General features: G+C 33.0%; 1 long non-coding RNA gene across 3 annotated transcripts in view; it reads left to right on the forward strand.

Annotated features, from left to right (window-relative positions):
* Positions 1-16,192, forward strand: part of LOC308619425 — a 930,003-nt gene extending 913,811 nt beyond the window's left edge. The window contains exons 2-5 of one of the 3 annotated variants that reach the window (XR_014016176.1): positions 7,452-7,673; positions 9,191-9,279; positions 13,094-13,361; positions 15,725-16,192. This is a non-coding gene — a long non-coding RNA (uncharacterized lncRNA). Of the gene's footprint in view, positions 1-7,451; positions 7,674-9,190; positions 9,280-13,093; positions 13,515-15,724 lie in introns of those variants that run through there. The other 2 variants (XR_014016177.1, XR_014016178.1) reach the window with 2 other exon arrangements.
* The last annotated feature ends 251 nt before the right edge of the window (positions 16,193-16,443 follow it).

Consider the following 16,443-nt stretch of genomic DNA (forward strand, 5'->3'; position numbering starts at 1 on the left):
GAAGCCAAACTAAAGGGGTTTCCACTGGACAAATCTTGAACAATCTCAGCCTCAAAATAAATAATGGCAGAAATGTATTATAGTCAATTGAATAAAATAGGAGTCTATGAGTTCATACTGATTTAAATAATTAAATTGAGTAAATTATGTTTGATGAGGAACAGGATATTTACATAATTACAAAGTGCCTTACCACAAAATTTATTAATAATGAAGGAGAAAAAAATAATTTTACAATGGAGAAGACTGGGTGATACACCTTAATCAAATGAGTAACATGATATTCCAGTAAGGTTACAAGTTAAAAGTTTGCCAAAATTGTTTGATAGGAAACAGTGAGAAGAACAGAGCTTCAACACTGTGTTATTCCTGCTAACTACACATATCCTGAATAATCATGAGACAAATACAAACAGCTAAATCCTACAAAATAACTGATCCATATTCTTTAAAACTTTCTAGTTCATGAGATTCAAGGGAAGCCTGAGAAAATTTTCCAGATTAAAAAACTAAAGAGACAGGACAGCTAGATGCAACATGTGACACTGGGCTGATCCTTTTATTATGAAGGACATGATGGGGATAATTGACAAAACTTGAAAGGGGTCTGAGGATTAGTGGCTCTGTGGTCATGTGTCAGTGTTAATTTCCTTATTTTCATGATTATATTTGGATATATGTTTGTAGGAAATACTAGAGGATTGGGGGGAGACATTGCATTGTGTTAGCAACTACTCTCAAATGGTTTGGGAAATAAATTATTTTTATTGTCATTTCAATCTTTCTTTAATTTTCGAGATTGTTAAAAGAAGGCAAAAAAAGAGGAGTAATCCTCCTTTTCCTGGTGACTGCCATAGTTAAAAGCTCAGTTTACAATGGTGGTCAGTTTTTCAGTCTATTTGTGCTAATTTCTGTTACTAACAACATAGCATCTTATTTTCTATTTGAGGTTTTTGGATTTTTCCTAATTATGCTTTTGCTTTTCATTCTATCAAATGTCTATGAATTTGATAAAGTCCTCGGTATTAAAACAAAATCAGTAAGATTCATAAAAATAAAAATAAGTTCTTGGAGAAATTTATAAATTTCTACCTGCATTCAAATTGGAGTAAGTTGGCAAGAAATTTATAAGGGGAAAATACTATAAGCACTCCCATTCAGAAACTCAAAATGGTTGCACGTGTTTATCTTGTAAGAGGTCTGTGATGAAACAGCAGGATGAAGGCTATATATCCAAACTTAAATGCAATCTTTTAAATCGCCTTTCATGTCAGGCCATGTAAGAACTGGGCAATTCAAGAAGTAAATTAAAACAATTCTTATTTTCAATAATTTCTTAGGTCAACACTTAGAATAATGAAAAACTTATCTTTAACTCCAAGAAATCTGGACAGTTATTAAAGCAAATGTGTTGTCCTACTGGCCTACACCTGGTTACAAACAGCAGTACGACTTCAGAAAACCCTGGACACTGAGTGGGCTTTCTAAATATAGCTTTTTCTTTCTATAAAGGTGTTTTACAAGAATGCTATCTTTTGTGAAAATGTGGCCTTTAGAAAGGGTACACTAAGGTCTGTGACTTTTAGACCTAGAAAAGATTTGAAATATTTTCTTAGCCTGGGAATCCACATTTTAGAGGCATAGAAAGAGAAACCCAATGAAATTAAATATTTTGCCCACCATCAAATGGCAAACAAGTAATAACGACAGCACTCAAGCCTCTGTCTTCTAAATCCATTGAATGCAGCATAAATAGATTGCAATAACTGCTGATTTTCATTGTCCTCAACACTACATTTCTTCTGTGCCTTATCCCCCTTCTTTTAAGAGGGATGACAACATTATCTGCAAACTTTATCTATAACTTTTTTTTTTTTAAATTTTGCTGTTTTGTAAACTTTTTGTTTCTATGTTGAAAATGTGTAAGGACATTTACCTTCTTTCTTGAAACACGTTTGCCTGCATTTATCACATTTTATTGTTGAACTATTGTGTAGCAATAAGTACAAAAGCACCTCTAGTAGAGGAGATAATATCAGAGGCAACAAGGTGTGTGTATGGGGGGCGGGGTTAGAGTTGACATACCTTAAGGGAGATGAGGAGAGAGGGAAGAGAATAGAAAGTTTATTTATTTGAAAAAATATGGCAAGTTAGAGAATTTTGGCTAAACTTAATACAATATAGCTTTCCTTAACTTAAATTCCGGGTTAACTTCCACTCTTTACATTGCCACAGACTAGGGAATAAACAAAGCAAAAAGATTTTTGGTACCACCATTTTGTGTTAATTTCATAAAGATTTCTACAAGACTTTTAAAAAATAAATTGAAAAATGAAAGTCTTGTCTTTAGCTTATTTTCCCTGCATGCTTGCACTTTAATAAGTTGATAAATGGCATTTAAATTCAATAGTTATGATTAATTCTGTCCCACAATTTTTAAAAGCACTGGGGATTGTGTGCGTGTGCATGTGCCCACCTTTAAAACCAGTAAAATAAAGTTCTTGATCCAAAAATTATTATCACTTAGACTATTGAATAAAATCAGATATGATAGAGGGGCCAGCTGTTGGTAGGTTTAAAAGTCACCCTAGGTGATTAATTCATGCAGCAGTGTTGCACGTCTCTCTTTAGATGAAGCACTTAGAAGTAGAACCAAGCATGGATCTAATTTCATATCTGAGATGTGTTTTATTTAGAGTTCTTTGGCAAGTGCTTGCTCTATGTGTTTTTATAGTCTTTGGTTGTGCTATAAAAATGTCAAAATTATGAATTAACAGATATGCAAAAGTGAAATCCTAGAAGATAGGATAAACGTGAAGTCCTCTAATTATCACTCAAATAAGTTTGGTTGACACAGAACTGGGAATCAGATAAAGACATTAATAATTCATAATGCTGAAGTTAAAATCTTCTAGTTACAGTACAAAAGAAATCCTAATTTGTACCACAAGGTAATGAGTTCAGTACTTTTCATTTGTTAAACATTTGCTTATTACCCTGCACCGTGCATATAAAACTGTTCCCAAATTTGGAGGGCAAACAGGAAAAACAGACACTCTCTACCCTCAAGTTGTTTATACTGCAGTCAGTGAAATTTCTCTACTTTGAGATCTTTTAATTCCTCAGCTCATTGTAACATCTTCTTCAGATGAATTGTTTTTTATTTGTTAAAACCAATGTTTAGCACTTGAAATAGTTTCTTCAATGTTGTGATAGTGAAATAGAGTCATCATGGTAATTTCCAATACTAATTATAGAGTTGATAGGAGAAATGCTCAAGATTGATAGTAAAGTGATTTCAATAATCTACAAAATGTCTTGAGGTTTCCCAGATAACAACTTGTCTCCCAGACAAAAATGCACTTATTATTTATATTCCAAGCTTATAAAAATTTTTGTACTTTAATCATATAGAGATTTTACAACATCTTTTCATTCATATTTTAAGATACCTTGTACAGTAGATTATCTCATTTAGAAACTATTGATTTATATATACATACTATGTAAATATTAGTATACATTTCTCAATGACTAGATTAGTGCTTTCTTAACTACTTAAATTTGTTTAATTCATATTGTTGTTCTTCAGCATTTCTTTTACTCACTGGAGCCTATCCTACTGACTTCAAAAAGCCTGAAAAATCTGAAAATCCCATTTAAAGTAACTGTATGGAAAATCTTTAAAATAACATATAATAATGGTAGAGAAGTGTATTTAACATTGTGCTGAGATTATTCCATTAATAAAGAGATTAATCAATAATTCTAATATTCAGACATATAATAAAAATGAAAAACAATCATAATACTGAGCAATGACATTTTCAATAAAGGGAGATATTAAATATTGTATAGGAAACTAGAATCTGCAAAGCAGACAAGTTGGCAATGATTATACATATATTTAAAATATGTTGAAACAGTCATAGTTTTTCTTTTTGGCTGAAAAGAGGCATATTGAAGTGTTTAAGCACTACTTCAACTGGAATAGATATTTAGACACTATACAGAAAACACGATTGCAGAAGAGCAGATATTAGCAGGTGTGTGAATGTGTATGTCTTTTTTTTTTTTTTTTTGTGGTACGCGGGCTTCTCACTGCTGTGGCCTCTCCCGTTGCGGAGCACAGGCTCCGGATGCGCAGGCTCAGCGGCCATGGCGCATGGACCCAGCCGCTCCGCGGCATGTAGGATCTTCCCAAACCGGGTCACAAACCCGTGTCCCCTGCATCAGCAGGCGGACTCTCAACCACTGTGCCACCAAGGAAGCCCGTGTATGTCTTTAATTAATGTATTTTCATTCATTCAAAAAGGAGAAGAATACCAAATTTACTTTAAAGGTGACATTGTGATATGTTAAAGTTCCATTCTTAGACTTTTGCTGCTGTTGCTATTCCTTTAGTATTCACCAAAGAGTACCGTCCTGTCATTTATCCAAGTTAGAAATCTAGGAGCAATCCTAGGATTCTCATTATAGGGTCCACTACCTTCATGCTCCCCCCTCAATAAGTAACACATTCTTGGCTCTCCTATATAGGAAAGCTCTCTCCAATGTACGCCTGCTCTGTCACTCTCCGGGTCCAGCATCTCTGCCTCAGCCTCCCATTGAAGTCACTTCTAGTTCATTCTGTGCAGGGCCATTTTTAAACCTTCCTCAGTCCTAGGCAATTGCCCTTTTAGAAGCTTTACCCTAAATGTTATCAAGTGCATTAAAATGTGCCCGTCACATATCCAATATAATTTATAGATAACTACATGAAAGCTGAGTAACATTGCTGTTGTAGTAATATTAGTTGAAAATATTAATTACACAAGTTTTGATCTCAATTTTGCAGATCTGTTTTCATATTCTGGAGCCATTTTTTTCAGGTTCCAAACAATTTTCTAAGTCCTTCTCAAACTCCTAGTCCCTAGTGAGTGTGCTTTTACTGTCACAGGGTTGAACAGCCCAGACAGCAAGATGTCTGAAGATGAAGACCATCACAGGGATGAGTAAATCAGATACGTGGAAGTTGGAATGCAAAGTGTTTGTAGAAAAAATATACAAATCAAGGAAGAAATTGCAGTGTCAATTAATATGATGTATATCAGATGATAGTATTAAAAAGCCAGGTGAAAATAAAATAACTTAATAATGTACATATTTGTCTGACTGTTTACTAGTGATATACTGCTCAGTGTAAAGTGAGAACCACAGATATTATCTTCTGGAAAAAAACCCTTTAAGCCCTAACAGTTTCAGTTTATAAATTTCCTCTCTAATAAAAGAGGAATAAAATAATTTACAATAAATTAATTATTTCCTCTTCTGAAGGTACCAATACCACAAATTCAGTCAGAAGATGGATCAAGTTTTTCATACATTTCTCTCATTTCACATTTTTTAAATAAATGAGACTATATTTTTTCTAATGACTACCAGAACAACTATCTGGAAACTGTGACTTCATTATATGTGAGAGAGTATTTTAGGAGATATAGATGTATATTTAGATGGAGATATAAATACATAGCATATATACACAATATTTAATCAGACACAGGAAATGGAGGATAGCTCCAGAGTGGTACACCTTATGTTCTGAGCTGCTCCGAAATGCAGTTCCTTTTTTTTAATTGTAACACCTTTATTGGAGTATACTTGCTTTACAATGGTGTGTTAGTTTCTGCTTTATAACAAAGTGAATCAGTTATACATATACACATGTTCCCATATCACTTCCCTCTTGCGTCTCCCTCCCTCCCACCCTCCCTATCCCACCCCTCTAGGTGGTCACAAAGCACCCAGCTGATCTCCCTGTGCTATGTGGCTGCTTCCCACTAGCTATCTGTTCTAATGGGAGTTCCCTGGGCACAAAGGGCACTATTTTCTGTAATGAGATTAGAAGAAAGGATTTGCTAATAATTGCTTCTATAGCAACTAAAAATCTTGGAATCCCACCTTCAGCATTTTGAAAATCTTAAAGGGGATGTTGTCAGTAACAAAAAAATTGAAGACTGATTATGTATTTAAATTAATGATTCTTTAAATTCATCTGCCCTTTCATCTTTTAAATTGATTCATGCTTCTCAGAAAATAAAATATGCTAATCCATATATCATTATTCCACTGCGTAGGGCAACTATATCTAAAAACAAAAATACTATCATTTTACTTTCCTTTACTATATTCCTCCACAACTTTTGTTGTACTTTCATATTTTCTTTTCATTCTGCTAGTGAGATATATATACATATATGTATGTATACATATATGTATATATACACATAATATTTAGATTTTAGATATTTGCATTATGCGGGGCAGTCCATAAAATGGATAGATGCATAATTTTAATACCATTGAATACAATTTTCATAATTTTATACTTTAATTATTTTGGGAAGCACAAACCAGAAAGGGTAAAGCAAACTTGAAATGGAAAAAGATGACCAAGCTGGCATTTTGCATTTCAGACTTTATATTTGGACTACTCAGTGGGACAGATTATAATAACAAAATTTTGCTTTTGCAGGGAGGTCAATCTTTGTTTCTGCATTGCCTCATCTCTTTTAATCCCATCCAGTTTATTTTTCATCTCAGAAACTATATTTTTCATCTCTAGGAACTCAATTTGGGTTATTTTTATATCCTCTATATGTCTATTTAAAATGTTGATGCTTTCCTTTAAACTTTTTGAGTCTATGAAAATTAGTTATAATAACTGTTTGAATGTCTTTGTTTACTGATCGTACCATTTTTCAGTCTGTTTTCATTAATTAACTTTTCTCCTTGTTATGGGTTATATTTTCCTTCGTCTTTGCATCCCTAGTAATCCTAGATTGCATGTCAGATATTGTGAATTTTACTTTACTGGTTGCAGAGCATATTTGTATTTTTTTTTAAATATTTGTAACTTTGCTCAAAGAGGTAGTTAAGAAATAGTTTAATCATTTTGAGGCTTCCTTGTAAGCCTTATTAGGCTGCAAGTGAAACAATTTTGTCTAGGGCTAATTTGGTCCCACTACTAAGCCTATACCCATTGAATACTCTGTGTATTGAATACTCTAGTTGATGCTGCATGTATTAAATTATATGAAAACATATTTGTATAATCTTAAAGCAAAAAATGCAACACATAAAAATATAAAATTTTTTTAAAATTAACTTTTATTAAATAAAACAAAAATGTTTTCTTCTAGTAATTCTAGTATTTTAACATATTTAAATACTGCATCCCTTGAAATTCATTTTGTTAATAAATATGAAAAGAGAATCCACCTTTATTTTTCACAGGTGACCAGGGACTTGTTCAAACACCAACATTTAACTGCATTACACAAAACATTATGCCACTGGTTTTTATGGGTTATCATTATAATTAACAACTTTGTACAACCGCTGTCTTGTGCTGTTTGTTGTTCAATGTCTAAAAGTATTGTTTAATATATATATATATTTACTTTTAGCAGTTTAAGCCAGGAGAGTAAATCCAGTTCCTATTACTCCATCCTGTCCAGAAGCACACGTCTTAAGTGAAATTTAATACCAAAGAAACAGTTCCAAATTTTACAACGGATCTATCACTGGTTGTTAGCATATCTTCCCACACCCAAGACACCAAGATACCTTCTACTCACTGTTAAAGCTTTATGATGAGCAAAACTTCCACCACTGTGCTTCCTTAGCATGTGAGTATATTTTTAATTTACTGCTTATATATATTCTCTAATTATCCATTATTTTGTCCTTCTTTTTGATTAGATATTGATATCCACATTTTTTTTTTCTAATAGCTCACAGAAATTTCTCTCATTAACAACACCAATAGAAATAACAATAAAAATCGCCTTGGGGGACCAAATTTATATCACATTATCAAGTTTTTATTTTGCTCCCATAACACTTCTGCAAAATACAATCACTGTCTATCATCAGTATCATTAGAACAAAACCAAGTCATTCTAATCTCAAAGGCACAATATTTTATTTAACTTAATAAATTTCACATTATAAAAATTTTCTCATAGCATCATCCTTAATTCCTCAGTATTCACTAATATTGGGGGATTTTTCTTTCAGTTATTTGAGACTAAGGATGATTTTATTCATCTCTACAACCTGGTATATATATGTACAATGTTTGTCAAAAGTGGATATTCAAAAAAATTCTTGACTAAATTACGGTAATTCATGTGGTCAGTTCTGCAGTTCTTAAAACTTTAAATTACTTGTTAATTCTAAGAGAAAGTCAGATAATTTTTAGAAGGATTTCCAAACCATGCTAAAGTGTCAGCCTTCATTTCCTTGTCTGAGGGAAACAGGAGAGAAGTAGATGGTTTTAAAGTTCTCCAAGCTTCTGTGTCCTTTATACATCCACAATTTTAATCCTTATCATTTTCAAGATTTGCTAAATTATTTGAGGTGATCCATTCTCTTATTAAAGTTACATATTTTATGTCACATACTGAGCATATTAACAAATAACTTACTGATAAATGACAATGCCCATAACATCAGGTTAATCTGATTTCCATGAAATGAGCTATAACTTCAAGAATATTAATTCATCTAATAAGGGTGATGATTTACATAATGTTGCCTAAAATATTTCTCTTGATTATTTAAGAGAGTTTTCCTAGGGGAAAATAGCTGGGAAGTCTACAGAAAATAAAATACAACCATGATTAATTTAATTCCAGTCTAAAGGACTCCATATATAATGTATTTGAGAAAACCAAGTCACTATTATAGATTCCGATAAATGGTTGTATATATGAGATATTTTTAATGTAACCCAAATTATAAGAAATAGTTTTTTGGTATAGAAGCAACCACTCTTTTACCTAAAGGAAAATATAAAATCTGAGTTCATTGAAAATTTGCCTCATTGCCCTCTGTTAGTTTGTGCCTGCCCCATCCTTAGGGGCCCAGTTAAGGACTATTCTATCATCCATACATCAGAAGAGAATGTCTGTGTTCTATGTTGATAGTCAGTCTAAACAAATATTTATACAGTTGAGATCAGAGATATAAAATGTCAGTTCCAAATCCACCCATGATGGCACATATACCAGACAGATGGCAAAGGTTATAAAGGCCTGTGAAATACTTGAATCATATTTTGCAACCCTTGAAAGAATTCAAGTTGGAGATTAGCAGAAACCAGGCTCAGTTCTGTCCATAATCCCCTGTATCTGTCTTCTAGCCAACAATATGAAAACCTGAAGCCAAGCTGACAAATAGAGTGTGAAGGGCCTTCTACTGCATTTAAGAAAAAACTGAGACTTGCTATAGGTAGAAATTATCTTTTCTATTACTATTATTGTTGATGTTGTTGTTATTCATAGAAATAGTGAAAAAAAACCCTAAATAACATTATTCTGCTGGATTCTTTACTATATGCAACACAATAAATTAACTCACTTCATATTACACTGGGCATATAACATGAAAACATGTGCAGAGAACAGAAATCAGTATCTGCACAGACAAATGCCCCTGTGATAGAGAAATCTGTTATTTTAAGTCCAGACAATTAGATCTATTAAGGTGTAAGAGTGTTTCAGTACAGTCCTGCTAAAAGTAAACCTTAAAAGTAAATCGAAAAAAAAAAAGGAAAACTGATGCCAGTTAGATACAAAATATAAGATTATGCTATGTATATGGGAGAGGATAGAACTCTGAATGCACTCACATGTAGGGAAAGCAATATTAGTGACAAATCAACTAATGTCCTTATTGAGCATAGACGTTCCAAGAAGGGTGAAGAGTACTGTATATTAGATGTAAGACTCATAATATTCAAGTTAGTTGTAAAAGAAACAAGGTAAATGCTTTCAGTCAGTAGGATAGGCTGAACTGATATTGAGAATCCTTTCTTCCAATCTGAACACACAGTTTGTTATACTTGTGTTTTCTTTTATATGTTGCTTTTACATGTAGCAACACATAAAAAGAAAATGAACAAGCTTACAAATAATGGGGGGATCCCCAGTCTCAGGATTTAAGGAGAAAAAACAAATTCAACATTAGAATAGTGAGGAGGAGTTGAAACCAAAAAATTCAAGGGGGCCCTGGAAATAATAAGCCTTGTTTTTGAGGGCTGGCTTTAAATATCTGTTGTCTTATCAGAAAACAGGTAGATGCTGTTGTCTTATCAGAAAACAGGTAGATGCTGGAAAACAATAGAATAATATCTTCAAAGTACTGAGCACATATAGCTGTCCAAATTAAAATTCTACACCTCATTTTAAAAAAACTACTCAAGAACAAGAAGTAAAGAAATTTTCATTCATAGACAAAGAGGAATTACCACCCACAAACTGTAACAACAACAACAACAAAATGACTAAAGCAGTAGCAGCAGCTATTGGAATTGTCTGAAGGCATTAAAAAATATTCTGATGCCTGAAGCCAATACTTGGAGATTTTTTTTTTTTAACCAAAGTGATCTAGGAGGTGTTTCAATAATGGGAGCTTTAAAAAGTTCTCACATAATTCTCATGTGTTTTAGGCAAGATTGGAGACCATTGTACAAAGAATGTTCTTCAGTAAGAAAGAAAATAAGCATAAAAAGAAGTAGGAAGGTGCACTGAACAGTGACCAGCAAAGAAATTTGTAATGTTGGAATGAATCTGAATAACGGTTGAGTGTAAAAAATAATAGCCAATGGGGGTGTGTACAAAGTAAAACTAAAACACTAGATAATATACTGAAATACTGGAGATCAGATTTAAAATTTGAGGGGTCCATAAACCGCTTAGGAGGAAGATGAGATAATTAGTTTTAGACTTTTCAAGTTAGACATATATGTCAAATTTTTCAGAAAACACTAAAAATGAAGACTTCATATATGATTCATAAAAAGGTAGACCATAAAAAGATAATGAAAAATGTGTTTAAACGAAGTTAGTACCGGGAGGGATAAAACATGGAAAAATAAAGGAGAAATAGATCAATAATCACAATACATTTGATCACAGAGACAATAAAAATAAATTTAAAAATTCCAGTTTATGCTGCTTACAAAAGACATATATAAACTATTTTTAAGATGCAATGCAATACTTCACTCGAAATAATTAATTATATACATGATAAATGATTTTTAAGATTACATATTTGGCATGATGACATGTATATAAGTTTTTTTTTTTTTTTTTTTTTTTGCGGTAAGCGGGCCTCTCACTGTTGTGGCCTCTCCCGTTGCGGAGCACAGGCTCCGGATGCGCAGGCTCAGCAGCCATGGCTCATAGGCCCAGCCGCTCCGCAGCATATGGGATCCTCCCGGACCGGGGCATGAACCCGTATCCCCTGCATCGGCAGGCGGACTCCCAACCACTGCGCCACCAGGGAGGCCCATGTGTATAAGTTTTTAAAACTCAAAGTAATCATGTGTTTTTCATGGATTCATTTGCATATAGTAAAAAGTTCAAGCATGGATTCAAAGTATTTATATTCAATTCATGATACCAGTTATCTAAGAAGAGGAAAAATGGGACTGAAATGAGAATAGAGAGGAGAGAAAAGAAATGTGTGTGTATCTGTGTGTTTGTGTGTGTGTGTGTGAACACATGTACAACAAATATGTGCTTCTTTCACAGCATGATTCAGTGTATTCCATCACAATATTAATAAGATTTCATATAATATGGGCATCTCTGCAGAAATTAAAATTGTCACATGCTTATGTGTATTGGGCAATGAGCTCACCTTACTATTTCCATCCATTCTTCAATTAAAATCTAGAAATGTGAATGGGCTGTTAGAATTTAGTTAGTGAGCCAATTATCTTTACAGAACATGCTAGTTATGCACAGCTTTTCCTTGGCTTTTGTTTTAAAATAGCAGGCATTCATTTTACGTCTTTAATTGATGGCTATCACACACAATTAGTTTGAAATTTCTTATCAATATGCTTGAAATACATTTGGTTGAATCATTGGAGTAATCTTTTTTGAACTTACCCAAAAGTATGTGCTTAGCCTTCCTAAACACAGTGGCACATTTCCAAATACAACGTAGTTGCATTAGAATTATTCCTAATAGGAAGACATTCAATATTTGTGGCAACAAATTTTCTCTTGAAAACTTAGCTTCCAGATGGAAGAAAAATAAGGGTAGAAATGTATTTAAAGGCAAATTTGAAGATGAGAAATCAAAATTCACATTCCATAGTGAAAGAAAAAGGGTTAGTAATTACAGAGAGAAAGGCAAATACAATGCAAAAATTATTGGAACATATTTTGCTCAATTACAAACGAACTTACGTGGTAAGTTGTAGCTTCCATTATTGCACCAATTTGTAGCATATTTTAATATTTTCATTTTGAAAGGAAAATTTTTAAAAGTCATCTATTGTTTTTTTAGAAATTATCTAGAGTGGTTGAAGTGAAATAACTTTCAGAAAATGTGTTAAAATGGGGCTACAAAAGACTTAGGAGGACATAAGCTTGGTTCTTATTATTGACAGTTTGCAAATCAGCCATGGGGATACACATTATTTCCAATTTAAAATGAATGATGATTCTATATACATATATATGCATCTTATCATATTGATTATAAACCAAGTAAAATCTCATGAAATCTAAGTATGTTTGAAAAACTTAAACTTATTTTTATGTTTTTCCAAACACTAGAAAATGAAAGCAATTTCTGTTGTTTGTCATTTTCTTTTGGACTCTCTTGGCTTCCTGAAAATGATTATGTCAAGATAATGGAGAAATATTCATAGGAAGCAACAGAGGCCATGAGAATAGAGACCTACACTGCTTCCTCATTAGAAAAAATAAAATAAAAATTCCTGTCTATCCATTTCAAATTACACTCAGGGATGCTTATAATATAGAATTTGAAAGTTGAATACATACTAATTGTCAAGTAGTCAGCCCCGTTGATTATTCATGCATTCCCTCCTAAGTATGTTGTTCTTAGAATTCAGAGGGGTCCTTTAATCACACCCCCCATCTTGACCACTCACATCTCCAGATTTTCCTACTTCACGGCATACTGGTGTTTAACTTATTAAACAAATATTTGTTGAACAATTACTATGCATGCTAAGCAAAGGGGATCAAAGATGAATGAATATTCATTTGTCTTTAAGGAGACACAGTCTACTGGAGAGAGGCAGAACTGTGAACAGATGACTGCATAAAGAGGCAAAGTCAAGTCTTATTTATTCAGGGGAAGAAGTCCCCGTGATCAAGCAACAAGTAAAATCATTTCAGTGTGCAAGACATGGATTTGTGATTGAAAATGCACAAGCATATTTATTATCCATCATAGATGATCACCTATTATAATCAGGGAGATTTCTTAATGGCACAGCATCTAGAGGAGGACGTCATGCATGAACCTGTCATATTCAGAAAGTAAGGAAGTGGCACAGTGGGAACAATTCGGGAAAGTAAATAAAGATGACAGTAGATTTAAAATCTACTTTAACTGTTCTTACTATTATTAATCTATTTGTGCAAGTAGTAGTTTTCATTGATGTTAGCATTTTTTCATCCACAACTTGAAATCAGACATTAAATATTAATATTATAAAAATATTAAAAATCGAATTCATTCACAAATTTATAAAAATAGATCAGCACCAGAGACCTATTTATTGGAAACAAAGTAGGTAGAACAATGAAACTCATTTATAGTTCCTCTCAACCAAAGTGGACAGAAGTTTTATATGTAGAGGTCAATCCTGGGCCAGAGGCTATTTAATATTTTCATCAAGTCTAGGATGATAGAAAAGCATGTGGATTTAGTCATTTACAGTTCTCTTTACTTGATAAGACTGATTAATACTTTGTCAAGATCAAAATGCAACATGACCGTAATATGACCTTGACAAATTGGAGAAGTGGTTTAAAACAATGCAATTTAATAAGTCTAAGGGTCAGATATGGGCTTTAAAGGGATTGGGAAGGAAATGGAAATTATAATAATGTAGGTGATACCATGCCAGTGAGAATGCATTTGTGTGTGTAATATAATATGTAACAAATAATATTGAGTATGACTTGAGTCAAGAATATAGCAATAGCTTTTATTTTTTTTCTCTCTCTCACCATGGCATAGTGCTTACTCACTCACAAATATTTCTAATACATTTCATCAAAATTTCATCATTAAATCCTGTATCCCTGCTGATAAAATTAAAAGTAATTCTAAGATATATAAATGAAGAGAAGGGTATAAAGGTACAAATAAGTGGGTGAATATTAATGAAATTACTTTGTATTGTGCTTTACAAATACGATTTATGCATTTATCTTGTTACTAACACATTCATTCATTCATTCATTCAGCAATCATTACATATTTATAGAACTTCTACTATGTCCCAGGCACTGCATTAGGTGCTGGTAATACAAGGTGTGGAAAAGCAAGCATTGTCCATATTTCTTAGAGCCTGCAGTCTAAAGAATAATTACTAATTGTAGTAAATATAGACAGGGTACTATGAGCCATGGGACAGGGAACCTTTCTCACCTGGAAGGATGAGGAAAGGCATCCCTTGTGAAATGTCTTCTTAACTGAAGTATGACGTAGGTAGCCTAAGGGGACAAGGGAGTAAAGGAGTAAGTATTTCTTGCAAAGGGGAAAGCAAGTGTTAAGAATTTGAGCTTCAAAAAAGGAATGCTTCACGTTGATATTACAGTCTCAACAAATACAATTAAATTTCTGGTTGTTAATACATTGCATAAAAGTGGAGGAGTGGATTTCTGCCAAAATTAGGGCATATAGTTAGGATTAGAAATGTGCTCTGTGATATCAGTGACTTTAACATTGCAGTGAGACTGGGAGAAAAAAACGTACAAAGAGGCTATCCTCTGGACCCAATGGCACTGATGTACATCGAGGCTTTTGCTGAAGTAGAAAACCTGCTATTGATATTGAGATGCTCTTGAATGAAACAATGACTTCAAATAAGAGTTCCAAACTGAAACTCAGAAAGACCACCAATCTGACATGACTTAAATTTGAACTGCTTCTCAGATAGGCAATTTATACTTTGGGGTAAATGGAAACTGGGCTTGGTTTCACTCATGATATCAATGACATTTTGCTATTAAATTTGGTTTAATACTTTCATTTTACAAATCCCTAACTTCAAAAACTCTCTAAGGGAAAGTAAGGGGGAAAGGATAGGACTAACTTGTTTAGTTACATTACCTTGAATTTTACATTTAAATCGAGCTGCGCTATCTCCACCAATGCTTGACTAGAAGCCTGCACAGTGAGTAGTTGTAATGGAGGAGATTGGCTCATTTTAATGGCCACATCTGATGGATCTCAAAGAAATTCAGGTAAAACAACTCTCTGCATAGTTCATAGTCAATTATTTATACTTACAGAAAAATGCCAAAGCCTAGAAAACTTTAAATGGTGGATAATCAGCAACATTCACATTTTTCCTTGAGGTGATCAGGATTGTACAAACACATTTAGGCTTTGAAAGACACGTTTTGGAACTTTACTGGAGGTATTCTAAGAAATACCTTCATGTTAAAACAATCTCCAAATATTTTAGGAATAACTAGTATCTCTCTGTAAATAATTCATGCCTTAATTAATTATTATCATTGTTAGAAATTAATACTGAAGTATTTCAGAAAAAGATGACATATTAAGAATGTGATACTGCTTCCATGTCATATAAGAGCATGAGGATATCTCTATTATGAAACTTACTGCATTTTGCTACAAAATTTTTGTCTATCTTCTCTTCCAGATTACAAGCTTCTTAAAAAATAGACTGTGCACAGATCTAACTTTCTGGCCTACATTTGCAGCACTGGAGACTACTATTGAAATATTAATTCAAAGGATATTTTAGAAAACATTATAGACAGAACTCTACCATAAAAGAGCATATATAAATATAGCATATTTTCTGATGTTATTGAATCATCTTAAATATTGGTTAATGCAAATTTCAATCTCTAAGGCACTTCTACAACATACCTGAAAAATGATCGTCATCTTGTACTTGAATGTCCTCACTGAGAAAGAAATTGCCAACTCAAAATAAGTTTATTTCATTTTTAGGAAGCTCGAATTGTTAGAAAACTCACTCTTAAAATAAGTTAAAATCTCTATTCCTCAACTTCTATGCATTTTCTTGGTTTTTAAATTAGGGGTAACTTGATCTTTTTTTGATTTGACAGCTCTAACATAGCTAAAGCTGGCGTTCAGGTCCTTTGCCCACTTACCTACTCTTCATAATTATTTTATTAAAAGAAATATATTGTGGTATAATATAAAAAATATACTAACTTGCATGTCCACTTTAATGAATTTTGACAAATGTAAATATTTTGTAACTCTGTTTCCATCAAGGTAGACAATTTTCCTATTACCCCCCTTTGCAGTTTTCCCTTTCCTCTTTGCAGTCACTCTCTACTCCATATTTAATACAGGCAACTGCTGATATGTTTTCTGTCACCATAG

This window comes from Mesoplodon bidens, assembly GCF_964165515.1.
Source record: "Mesoplodon bidens genome assembly, chromosome: 6".
NCBI classification, from domain to species: Eukaryota; Metazoa; Chordata; class Mammalia; order Artiodactyla; family Ziphiidae; genus Mesoplodon; species Mesoplodon bidens.